Consider the following 13673-nt stretch of genomic DNA (forward strand, 5'->3'; position numbering starts at 1 on the left):
TCCTTTTTTGGAAGTCGGTTAATAAGTTCAATTGAATCTCTTTTCTTTCGATTTGAGTAATCCTTCTTACAAACAAACTTTTAAGTTTTGGTAAACAAATTTGTTTGCCAATTCGAAAAAAATCGAACTAAATCGAATTTGCACCTCCACATTTCGAATCGAATAATCGAATGGTTGGGCAATGTTCGAAAATCGAAAAAATTTAATTTCAAACCCCCACTACTCATCCCTAGCTCCTACTTCATAAATTCTGTTGGCGTTGTAAGTTATTTTTACCACTTCTGCCATGAGCGCTGCTGTTTCCTGCCTTTTTAGCACATTTTCGTACCTGTCATGTTGACCTGCAATGCACAATGTGAGATATGAAAACGAACTCAATTTGCTTACTATTACTACGTTTATACGCACAGAATAATCGACTTAATTGAAAGCGCATTGACACCGTACACATTTGGTCTAGTGTTTATACTTACGGCTTTATATCGTCATCAAAGTAACCGTCTTCAAAAGCAAACAAAATAAGCTGTTTTCATTTGACATTTTATAAGTTAACATAATGGAAAGTGATAAAAATCTAGTTTTATTCGGTATTATAAAATCGTGGCGAAGAAAAAGAACGATTATTATTAATCAGCTTTTAAATACTGATGCGATATTTGGAATTTGAGTGGAACAGCTGATCTCCAATTCGCTTTGAGTGAGAGCGGTGTTTATACACTCTTTCTAACTGTCTGGAGAAATAAACTACCGATTTGAAATGGAGTGTGAGCCAAAACACTTCGCTCGTTCAAAGCGAATTGAAATTCAGTTTATACATATGTTTTGAATCGCGGCGAAATGAATTAAAGCGACTTATGCATGCGTATAAACGTAGTATATGCGATAGTGGAAGTAGCAGATAGACACATGTTAAGAAAGAAAGGAAAAATACTCGAAAAATTGCTTGGAGAAATTGGTTTTAGAGCAATACGTACTGAAAAGTGTGTACAAAAACAATATAAATTTAAGAATGTTTAGTTAAATTGTTTCATGAAGAGTAAAGAATTGTATGATGGTAAATGCAGTAGATTTATGAATTTTTATTTTTTATTTTTTGGGGATGTTTTTTAAAGTCACCTGATGGCATAAGAAATAAGTAGTGGGGACAACTAGTGTTACCGATCGATAGTTAAAAGTTATGTTGGGTAGCTGCAAGAAGGATAAGTTATTTTCGCTTAGCTATTATTTCCAATATATTTTGCAGCTATGTAATTAGTGTTTGCAAAAGGCATTGCACTCCTCGAAAGCGTACGTCTGTTAAACGTTACAAGTGGTTGTAGAGGATTTTTATTTGGCTTTAGATAATTCAAACTCTTTGGGATTTCCCTAGATTGATATGGCTTGTTCTGGATTATATTCAAACTTTTTGTAGTTCTGTAATATATGTATATTCAAAAATACTTTGAGAATATTTTTGCTATAGTTCAGAGTTCGTACATGACTTTTCGAAATTACTTTTGTAGCTTTTTCGGGAGTTTTTTTTTTAAGTTTCCGTGTTATTTTGGTTTAGTTGGGCTTTTTTCGTAGTATTTACGGCCTGATAAGATTTTCGATTTTTTTTGGCATTTTTTAGGAACTTTTTCGTTTTTGAAATTTTCAGAAGAATCCATCACATGCATTTTTGTGGATATTGTTGGACTTTTCTGTTTTTTTCAACATTCATTCCAGATTTTCGGGAAATTTGGAATCCGTTATGGATTTTCTGAGGTTTTACTGAACTTTTTTTGTAATCCTGGGTTTGATAGTACAAATTTATGATCTTAGGAGAGATTTATTTTTAAATTCTGTGAGAACTTTCATAATATTTCTGGCTTTACGAGATTTATTCGGAAATATTTGGGATTTTTTTTGGGACTATTTCGGATTTGAATGATTAACTTATTGTTGTGGGATCTTTTTAAAAAAAATTCTTTTTTATATATTCTTTCGCTTGGGATTTTTGGAGTTTTGCTGACATTTAATATCTAAGAAACTTTCCCGTTTGTAAAATTTTTGAGAATAATCCGGTATTTTTTATGATGTATGTATGCTTTCGCAACTTGTAGATACTTTTCGTGTTTTCTACATTCTTTGTGACTTTTCGAAAATTTGAAGTTCTTTCGATTTTTTCGGATGTTTTTATGGAATTTTCATGTGATCGATCTTCTGGGCTTAATGGTGCAAAAGTTTGAAGTTTGGAGAAGTTGTTTTTTGAATCCTTAAACATTTTTCATAATATTTCCAGCTTTACGAGATTATTTCGGACATTTTTAATTTTTTGCGATAGTTTTTTGGAACTTTTTTAATTTTTTTGTAATTAAGTTATTTTTTCGAAGCTTACGACGTTTTGGGAATCGCCTAACTATGTATAGATTGTACATACAGTACTTAGTAGCCCTCTGCTACTACACATCAGTCGCAGAGACTTAGAAATAGTGGACAGAACCCACCACGGCGTATGAGTAACTTCTGTCCCTTTTAACAAATCTACATTAAACAACAATCGTGGGGGAAGCAAGGCAACAAATATAATAAAAGAACAATAAAAATACCAGTGTGCCGTATCAAGCAACATGTTGGCATTCTTTACATTTCAACGCTACAACAGCAGTAGCAGCAACAACAACTAAACTACTGCTTATACATAAAATAGTTGATGCGACTGCCTGGCTGTATGTATGTATGTAAGTCGATGCGTTTGCCTTAGCTGCAGCCATAAAACAGAGAATTTTGTTGATTATTGCACTGGGAATTACACACTTGGATGTTAGGCGATCCGATGCTGGAGCAACTAACTCAAGCAAAACTAAAATTAGCAACAACAATATGCCACAAAATGAAGGAAATATGTATGTAAGTACATACATACATTCGTCTCCAACTAACAACATTTTGAAAGGCTGCATATTCACTTACTCAGTAAGCATGTGGCAAGTAGCGGTAGTAGTAGTTGCTGTCGCTAGCCTAGTTTCAAGTAGATAAATCCTTCATTGCTAGCCAGGCGTAGAGAACCCAAAATCTAATTTACTCTAAACTAGCCTTTGTGCTCAGCAACCATTACCGGTGGCAGTGGGCGGTGTGTACTCCCATTGCGGCCAACTCATTCACTTCAGCCATGGAGTAATCCATGCGAGCAGATTGTACATAGTTAAGTCTGTTGTTTTTTGGGGGTCAAAGGCGACGTACGTAACATTTGATGTTTTCGCATTGTTGCAAAGCAGTTGCTTTATCATTTTGCGTTCCAAGCAGGTCAACTGCACACAGTTTTCACTCACTTTGGCACTATAGCACTGGTGGCAATGGTTTTTGGAAGCACCGCAGCATGGACGTGGTTGCCTGATGCATGCGATGATGCTGATGAAGTGGGTGCATGGCTGTTGTCGCTGCTGTGCGTGTGTGTGGGTAGTGCGAAGCAGAAGAATGAAAGAGAAAGAGGGAGAAGTTAACAAGCGAGCGCGCAATGTTCATGACAAGCATTTATCAGCAACTTCGCTTTCGCCAACAGCAGCATCATATTTTTAGTTTTGTTATATGAATTTTCTTATACATATTCGTAATGTGCAACAAACAGCTTGGGTACGTGCAGCTGCTCTGTGGCGGCATATTTCCTGTTACGGTTTGTTGGTTGGTATTGTTGTCGTAGTCACCGGTTGCTGCTTTCCCCATTGCTGCATTCGGCTTTTACTTGCAACGTTAGTTCTTACTGTTGTTTTTGTATTTTAGATTCTATGTGGAAGTTTTTGTGTTTGTTATGTTGCTGCTGTTGTTATCGCTGTCATCCGACACAAAAGGGAAATTGTGGAAAAGCGTAAAAGCGTAAATTTGAAATTACCGGCGGAACGAAATGTATCATCGACATTCGGCAAGCCAACATGCTTTAGAGTATGGGAGTATGAGAGCATGAGCAAAAAGGAGTGTGATAAGTGAGAGATACATACAAAAAAAGAGAACCACTAGTCAATTTTATCACAACTACGGACTGCGCTCTAAAAGCTTTCTAAATGAGAATCAGAGCGGAACTGCATTTATAAGTGATGTCAAGTATTTAGTGAGTAATACTCAGAGCTACCATAGTAATTTTTTGAATTTTTTTTTGAGATGGCATATTTTCAAAAAATTTGTATGTGAAAAATTTTAAAGAAAAAATTTTTTTAAAGTTAAAATGTTATGTTAAAAATGGGAATTATCGTAAGGAATACTTCCAGTGTTAAATAACAAAAAAAAAATATTAAAGCACTTTCACCTTTTTACATGTTGTTATGTCTCGGAAATAGCCCAAATTTGAATGCGCTGGTGAACTGTCGGGGTATTTTAACGCAGCGTAGGGCTTAGGAACCCGCAGCAGTAAGAAGGAATTGAAAGATGCAATCATAGACGCATTGTAAAATTAACTGCTAAAGCGTTTCTTATTATCTGAAAAAAGGGGACCAACTGTAAACGTAAAACAAATGTAAGGAGCACTCCAAATGGACCTTAATTTTTCGTTTATGAATGCCTATTAATCCATATCAGCCTGACGATATTTTTTTTATTTCGAATATTTCGATGACATTTCCCTACTTGGGTAAATTTTGGTTATTAAACTTGAGCTTGCTAAAATAATGTATAAAATAAATATACTTAATATAATAAAAATAATAATTTTCCTAATTTAAATTTAAATGCTAGACCTACTTTCCTTTCTTATAATCTCAAGCTCCTAGTTGAGTTTTAAAATATATTACTGGCAAAATCTTGAATTGTGTCCTCCCATTCGGATACAGAGAATAACAATGAACGGGATTCAAATGTCAACGCTTTCCAAAAAAATTTTCCGATCTCGTTCAATGGGAAAACAGTTTGCATAACAATAAAAATATGAGATTTGTTTGACCTACCGCAGCTCGATTTTGTGTTTGGCATTGCTTTTTTAGCTGCTGAGCTAGCACTGGTAAAACTGTTCTTAGGAACCTACTATTCTGTTATTTGGCAGAGAAAGTGTAATTGAAAAGCTTTATTTACGAGAGAAAAAACCCGAGAGTGTATGAGAGCAATCGAAATGTGAGAGAGCGAACGTAATTTTGAGAGAGAAGAGAGGAGAAACGGGAGAGTGCCATAAATGCTGCATAACAGCAGAGTTAATGCAAGCAACGAATTGCAAGGCATATGCCAAGGCGCCCAAACACATATACATACATATGTATGCATGCAAATGCTAGCTTAACACAGCCAGATAGGCAGTGTTGCCGTTATTTCGCTGTTTTCGTTGTTCTTTTTTGTAGTATTTGCTATTATTTTTGCTTGCTGCAGTTGTTAATTTGACTGTAGCATTTATTGCCATTAGCCGAGGTCGTCCGCCAGCATATCCGTTTCATTGCCGATGCCTTCGTAATTTACGTCGTGCCAATAATCGTTGCCAATGCCAGCATTGACGATACGTCAGACGAAGCATAGTAAAGCCGAACCAAGCGAAGGGAATGGTTGTTGTAGCATTACATATGTAGTAGTAGTAGTAGAGGTAGTAGCACAACAACAACACTACTCCTGTTTGCAGGAAAATGACTGCTTTGTGCTGCTGCTGCTTTTCGAATTGCTTTTGTTATTGCCATTTGTCTGAAGCTGCGGTAGCACAGCTCATCGCATCGTCATCAGGGTTTCCTACCAAAATTGGTAGGTTTTATTTCTCCTTGGTAGGATGGTAGGACACAGGTTTATAAATGAGATATATATATTTTTTTTGAAATGCGGACATTTGGTTTATTTTTACCATACTAATGTATATATCGTTACCTAAAGGTGAAAAGGGCGCAAGTCCATTTCTTGGAGTTTTTCAGGAGAGACAAAAATCGATGTAGTTTCGCATTATCTGTCATTCTACATCACAAACTAAATAAAAAAAAAGTAGACTTGGCAATATGTATATTACATATATATATATTACATATACATTAGAGTGCATCACTCCCCATACAAAAAAAAAATCGGTACTATTTTTCCATTGGAATTATAAAATCTATTAAATTTTAAGACGTCCACCAAAATATTTCGGAAAAATATTAAGATTTAAGCGAACTGGACTGATGAAAATACCTCCAAAAACGGAGTTTTTATGAATAAAAATAGTTTCTTAAAGATGTTTGTTGTAAAAATCCCCTCAAATGACAAAACGGTTTAAGCTTAGAAAAGTTGCATAAAAATATTTAAAAAAAATTAAAAAAAATTTGAACGGAATCGTAATAATGAAATTTTTGATGCTGTTATTTTTTAACTTTTTTCAGAGATTGGTATAAGAAAAATTTGAATAACTGAACCTAAACTCTTCCGATTTAGGCTTGTCAGGTGTCATTGGAAAGGTATTTTTTTATAAATTTGACAAGGAATGACGGAAATTCGTTCCAAAGTACATCATACACCCACCCTGTCGGAAACAACAACAACCAAAAAGGAAGTATTTTTTCACCCTATTTATTTCTTTGCTAATAAACTCATTCAAACGATGAAAGAGAAAGGTAAGAAGAACGAACGTCATTCAAAGTTTAATTAAGATGTGTTGGTATTTGAAAAAAAATGGGACACGAATGACTTTTTTTGGACAGAAGTAAAAATAGCGTAGAAATACCTTTCTACTGAGATCCCATTAATCTAAATCAGAATAGTTTTGGCCCAGTTATTCATGTTTTTCGTCACTCAATCTTTGAAAAAAAGTAAAAAACAGGATCAAAAATCTCATTCTTGCGATTCCGTTGAAAAGATTTTTAATTATTTTTATGCAGATTTTTTAAGCTTAATCTGTTTTGTCATCTGGGGGGACTTTTTTCATAAAATTCTTTAAGAAACAATTTTTATTCATAAAAACTCCATTTTTGGAATTATTTTCAAATCGGTCCAGCTCACTTAGGTCTTAATATTTTTCCGAAATATTTTGATGGACGTCTTAAAATATCCAACCAACTTTTTTTGGTGATGCAGTCTAATGTACTGAGCGATAAAAAAAAAAATCTAGGACGAATTTTATTTTCCGCTACGATTTTTCACGTCGTTTACTCCGAAGGCTTTATTAAAACTATTCATTTGTGCATTTTTTGCCACTTTTTTCGGTTTTTCGTAATATACTCGAAATTTTGAGGGTTTATAAGTTAAACTGATCTCAGATTCGGATTCAGTGGGCCGAAATACATACATGTCGGTTGTTGTTGTTGTTGTAACAGCATACAAATTCCCCAAAGAGATTTTGGGGAGTGTTGCTGGAGTGGTGGCAGTCCTTGGCCAGATATATATCTATCTGGGTCGTTCCGGTTACGTAGACCCGACTGTCGTGGGAACGACATACATGTCGGTAGGTGGGTCTGGTTAAAAGCACACACCACTTTTTTGTGTGTGCTATATGTATATAATAGCTATTATTCTGATCTTTTTTGTTTACTGGATATCCTATTTTAAGTATAAAAAACGGCGTTTTCTTGATTAAAACAAATGGTAGGAAAGGAGCCATTTTGGTAGCTTTTTGAACCAGCTCTTGGTAGGAAAGAAAGTTTTTCATTGGTAACCCTGATCGTCAACGCTGCTGCTGCTGCTGCTGCTGTTGCCGCCACCGCCACTGCCACCGTCGGGGCTACCATCGTTGTTGTCGTCGTCATCATCATCGCCATCGTCATCGGCATCATCGTCGGAAGTAATCCGTTTGCTGGATTTGAATTAGTTGCAATTTGTAGCTTGTTGACATCGGTCGCCGATGCGGACGGATGTGTGATATTGTGTTTTGTATGGCATTTCGTTGCGTTGCGTTGTGTGGTATTGTATTGGCTAGCGTTGTGTTAACGTCGCGTTTGAATGTGTAGACCTATTCGGGCATGTCGGTCAGTTAATGCGGCTTATGCGCTGCTACTGTTGGGCTACTAAAGACAATTCAATTGCAAGCAGTGTGAAGTGTTTGTGTTGAATAGCTGGTAGCTGGCACTGTGCGTGCATAACTTGCTGCACATGCAAGCTTTGAGAGCGAAAAAAAAAAACAACAATAAAACAAGTAGCAAATGTTGCATTGCATTTGCTATTACAGCACCTTTTGCCTCTATTTGCAAATATCGCATCGACACGTCGACGTCATAGATTAAACGCATCTATCTGGTTTTGCAAAATCTAAGCTTTGCAGCGAATTTCGCGCCGCCACTGCAAATGCGGTAAGCAGCAAATTTGGCATTTTATTGAAATTAGGGTTGTGGTTGCACTTGGCGCGGTTAAATAAAAGCAAAAAAGCAAATCGAAATAACGAAATTACAATTGCAAACCGGCAACTTGCCATACTTTGCTTTAGTGCTTATTGTTGCATTGCCATTGCGGTCGTAGGTATTGTTGCTAGTGCACAAGCGTCAATCGTCTTGTGTATGAGTGTGTGTGTGTGTGTGCGCGTATGCGTAGCGTAAAATTACTCAGCCAACCGGTAACTAAACGGCTTTGCGGTTCTAAACGGCCGAACAACGAGCCGAGCTACGAGCTAAATTGTGGCCATTGCAGTTGCAACAATTTTCGCCAGTCTAACACTTGAACACACAAATACTTACCTACAATACATACGAGCGATATGTAAGTACACACGAGCGCAGAAGTGTGCAATTTTTGTTTTCGACATTGGACGTGTGTGCGCGCGCTTTGAACTTCCGTTTCCGTTGTCGCTGCAACAAACACTGCACAACCATATTAACAATTCAAGTTGCATTGTGTGTGTGCCGAGTAGTGCATTGTTTGCGTAGGTGGCGCGCGTCGTTGCATGCTGCAAGTGTCAAATTGTTTAGTAAGTGCTGTGTGCGTTTCCATTGCCATACATACGTACATACCTACATATCTATCATAAATTTACACATCTGAGTGCATATAGGTATATACATATGTAGTATTTGTGTGTAAGCTTTTGTTGTGTAGTATAGCATTTCGTTGTGTTGCATTGCTTTGCGTTGTTGCGGTCGTTTCGCGCGGTTTTGGCAATTTATTGTGATTATATTGCACACAAAATAATGTGGTGACATCAGTGGTCACATTGAGAAAATTATTCAGGTGTGCGCATATTTCAAATATTGTGGGCTTGAAAATTGTTATACATACATACATATGTGAAATAGTAAAGAGCGGTTATTACAAAAATTAAAAACTGTTTCTCTACTCTAAAATCATATACAACGAAAATATTAACTAATACCGGAAAACGGCTGAAAATCACGTGCGGCAATTGTTCTTTCATCCCACAGTTGTTGGCGAATAATTTGCGGCATAAGGGCGTTTATGATAAAAAGGTAGGTGGCTCTAACTTAATTGTCTACATATTTTGTTAAATTTAGTAATGAATGGTGAAAATGTAAATAGGGAAGGCTATTTTTGGTTGTTTAAAAAAATTTTTTTTTTTTTTTAAAGATAGCTTACTATCTAAAAAACTACGTAAATCAAAATTTCAAACTTTGTAGAAAATTTCTGTTTTTTTTTTTAAATATCTTAAGGACTTTGACTTTAAATTAAAAAATAATAAGTTCCGCTTGAAAAATTAAATATTTTTTATTAAGTTTATAGTAAAATGGCATCCGTTACTACACCTATGGCTACGGTGACCAGATTTCTGTGGCCAAAAATCGGGACATTTCTAAAGCATCGAATCCGAACATACAATTTTGTTTTTAGAATAAAAAGGCTTAATACAGTTTTATCTAGAACAAAACAAAGAGAAAAAAATAATTGAAAAATGTTATTATATTTTTTAAGAAAATATAACTTACTATCTTAAAAAAGGATGTAAATAAAAAATTTAAAAATTTGTAGATCATTTATAAAAATTCGACGAATTTGAATAAATGTTGATCACAACTGGAAATATTTTAATCAGGTTTTGTAGAATTGGTTTGAGTATGCAGTTTTGTAGCCCATTAAATTTTAGTATAATAGAGTGCAAGTTGGAAGAAGCTTGGACTTACCGTTGACTTTCGGGAATTTTTTGTTTGCGCGTTCAAAATTGTTTTTGTATGGAGAGAATGAGCAACACCTTCCACAAAATTTACCAAATATCAATGGTAAGTCCTAGCTACTTAAAATTTGCGCTTTGAATTGAATAGGTTACAAAACTGCGTACTCAGAATGTTTTTAAGAAATCTAATTAAAAAGCTCAAACATTTTATTGAATGTTTGTCGAATTTGGCAAATTTTTGTACAAAGTTTAAAATTTTGACTTACATGGTGTTTGTTAGATAACGAGCCACACTTTCATAAAAAGGAATAAAAATTAAATAGTCGAAAGGGGAATACCCAAAGAAAGCTAAAATGTCTCTTCCCTAATTATATTTTCAACACTATATCTACAGCTTTTTTTCATATCCACGATTTTTTTGATGGCATTATTATTATTTTTTATAATTTCATTAATTATATTATGATATTGTTAATAAATATGCTGGCTATGTATATGGCTCACTTACATTCAATGTCCTTTGTGATAACGGAAGTGCTGCCTCGTTTGTACGAAAAATTGTTTTTGGGCCAGAGTACAGGGAGAGTCTAAATAAATGAATAAAGAAAACACTAAAAATCGGGACTTAATCGGTAAAAATATGAAAAATCGGAACATTTATACGTCCCGACTTTTAAAAAATATTCAGCGGGTCAATTTTATCAAAATCGGTACTGTTCCGCCAAAATCGGTACGAATGGTCACCGTAATTATGGCTGGTTAATCGTTGAGATATTGTTTGGGAATCCAATGAAATATTGCTTCAAAGAGAAAACGACTTATTTCGAGAAAAGTTGCTTTAATAAAATGTCACAGATTAATATAAATTTGAAGAAATTTAACAAATACTCACCAAAAATTTCTACTATTTAATCAGATTTGTTCAGGATTTTTTTGAGCTGTATGCGAGTTGATCTATGTTTTAGTATCTAAACTAATATTATACTGGAAATTTTCAGCACTACGAGTTCGTTTGACAACCTAAGTTCAGCTAGAAAAAGAAGGTAAAGTGGACATGGTGCGCCTTTTTCCATTGATTCTAACGGTATAAAAAATTGTTGATGTAAATTAATAGGGTAGGTGCTGGGTAATAAAAATGTGTTTTTCGATATTTGCAATTTATTTCGACAATTATTGAAGTGATTTTCAAAATGTGGATATGGTTGGAAAGGTTATAAGAATACCTTTAATTTCTTTTTTGGGTCATAGCAATGATAAAAAATAATTAAAGCTTAAAAAACAATATTGTTAATCGGTCGGCCAAACATATTTCACAGTTCAATTTAGGTTAAAATGTATGCTCGAAAAAATGTAAATTGTTCCTATGCACTGCATTACCGACACTTTACAGTGATTTACGATTTTGTTCTATTGCTACCATTGACTTTTGTCAATTTTCTTTACACGTTTTACATGGTTTCGGAACTTATACTTCTTTACTTGTTTTACTTATTTTTTTTTAACATTTTGGTCCAAAATTTTCAGCAACAATTCACGTTCACGATTTTTAGTGGCATATTTATCTGCTAATTTAACGGTTTGGTGGTTGTCAGAAGGCAAACTTCCATCGCCGTCTTAAATAACTTAGTATCGTTGTTCTGCAGAAATCCAATATAAAAGGCAAAATTCGCCAAGTGTTCCAGGAAAAAAATTTTATATTAGCATTTTGTTCAAATTCCACTATGTTTTTTTTTCTACAAGTGATACGAGTTCTAACATGTAAATTTCAGCCCTTTTTCTTACAGCCGGTTTCACCAGCCATTTAAATGGAAAATGATTTTTATTTCTATGTCCATTTCCATGTAAATTTAAAGAAATTAAAATAATTTTCACTAAAATTGCTTCCGTGAAATCGGTTGTTAGAGCAACAAGTTTTTTTTAAATTCTTATCTCATGTCACTCTTATGATAGGGAATCAAAAATTGCTTTTTTTTTGTAAAAAGTCTGCAACAAGAAAAATTGTATTTCTTTTTTTAAACAATGTAGCGTTTTATTTTTTTCGCAAATGGCTTATTTCGATAGGTTACGCTTCCCAACGACATATAATTCGTATTGGGCGTGGCAAGACCATAGTAATTTTTATATATATTATATACAATTTAGTATAAGTTGCAGTAGGCTTGGAAGGCGCGAAGCCCATTTTCAAATAGCCCACATTTTCTATATGAGTATGGGATTGATTTCGTTTATACCGTACCAAGTTCCAGTACTCTACCATGAACAATTCCAGAGAAATGCAGTATGAAAGATTCGGCTTGTATGGGAGGTGCCACACCCCCCTCACTTAGCGGTAATGAAATATTATTTACAACCTTTTCTCATACTTACCAAATATACACACAAAATTGCATACAAATCGATCAAGCAGTTTCGGAGGAGTTCGACTACAAACACAAGGGCACAAGTTTTTTATATTAGATAATTCTGACTCTAACAGAAAACACATAAACAAAAGTTTCAAAGATTGCACAAATTTCACATAATCTAATTTAAAATTTCACATATCTAACAATTAGCGTTTATTTTTGAATTGTTTTTGTCGAGGGTGTTCCGCATTTTGCTCCCATATACATATGTAATAAATAAAATTATAGTTTAAAAAACTAAAACCTCGCTATTATAATTTCCATTCCTGCTGTCATCAGATATGTAACTTGAGAATAGAAATCGCTGCATCATCTTTTAGGCGCATCAATATTACATAGTTACATCCTGAGCTAATAAAAGGGAGGCAAAAATAGATTTTGTTCATGCGTTATTTGGGTATATACATGCCCATCTTTAAAATAGCCAAAAAAGCCCACTTTTTAAATGCCCAGTTTTTACTTTCAAGCATTCAAACGCTTACCCCTTTGCAGAACTTTCTTTTCAGTGACTTGACAATAAATCAATTGCTAACCTAAAGCTATGACACAATTACTAAACATTTACATATCATATCACGGCCAGCCTAAATCATGCTAATCACAAAAAAGTTTCGTTACGACAACATACTCGTCATTAACCGCCTAGCAAGGGGGCAATTGGCCTTGAGGCTTATACTTAAGCATAACCTCTAACTTCTCAGCTTGCTGCTTCATTCCACGCTTGATATGATTTTACTATACTATGTACTGTCAACACCTACTTTTGGGCACTTATTCAAAAACATGCAATTGTGTCGAGATTTACATATATACACATTTAAATACGTACACAGTTGTTGTTAGAGGTGCAGACATGACCCTATATATATATATGTATATTTCTATCGCTATTGCTGCTGTTATTGTTGGTCTGAGGTCATGCAATTAGGCAATGATTTATGATGTCGCCTTGGCATCTAACCAAATCGACCGAATATCACACAATTTTCATAAATTATGCACACACATACATAAGTATTTGCATAGATTTATAATGAAGGGCATAGTAGTAGGTACAGTTACATATTATTTAAATATGTATGTATATTAGGGTGTCCCGAAACATAAAAAAATTCGACATGCATACGCACTAGTTTTTATTTCTTTTTCACCCTACAAATATACTGGTGGCCGTATTTATAGAATCGCCTTATTTTAACCAGTTTTATTATATTTCTTTAGTTTATTTAATGTTAAATTAACGGCGTTTTCGTTTTAACCAAAAAATTTTGCCTTTTTATTGCCCCTTCCTCATTTCGCGTTCGATTTTAATAGCCAAAAAATGAATA

General features: G+C 34.5%; 2 protein-coding genes across 4 annotated transcripts in view; one reads left to right on the forward strand and one right to left on the reverse strand.

Moving 5' to 3' along the window:
• The window catches only part of LOC118733298, a 261413-nt gene that overhangs the window by 64673 nt on the left and 183067 nt on the right, over window positions 1-13673 (reverse strand). The gene's annotated exons all lie outside the window — the stretch shown is intronic.
• Window positions 8924-13673, forward strand: part of LOC118733297 (insulin-like growth factor-binding protein complex acid labile subunit) — a 128366-nt gene continuing 123616 nt past the window's right edge. The window contains exon 1 of the mRNA XM_036462644.1: window positions 8924-9281. The gene's annotated coding sequence lies outside the window, so the exon portion shown is untranslated. The remainder of the gene's footprint in view (window positions 9282-13673) is intronic.

This window comes from Rhagoletis pomonella, unplaced genomic scaffold (assembly GCF_013731165.1).
Source record: "Rhagoletis pomonella isolate Grant_MI unplaced genomic scaffold, Rhpom_1.0 Rhpom_scaffold_00002, whole genome shotgun sequence".
NCBI classification, from domain to species: domain Eukaryota; kingdom Metazoa; phylum Arthropoda; class Insecta; order Diptera; family Tephritidae; genus Rhagoletis; species Rhagoletis pomonella.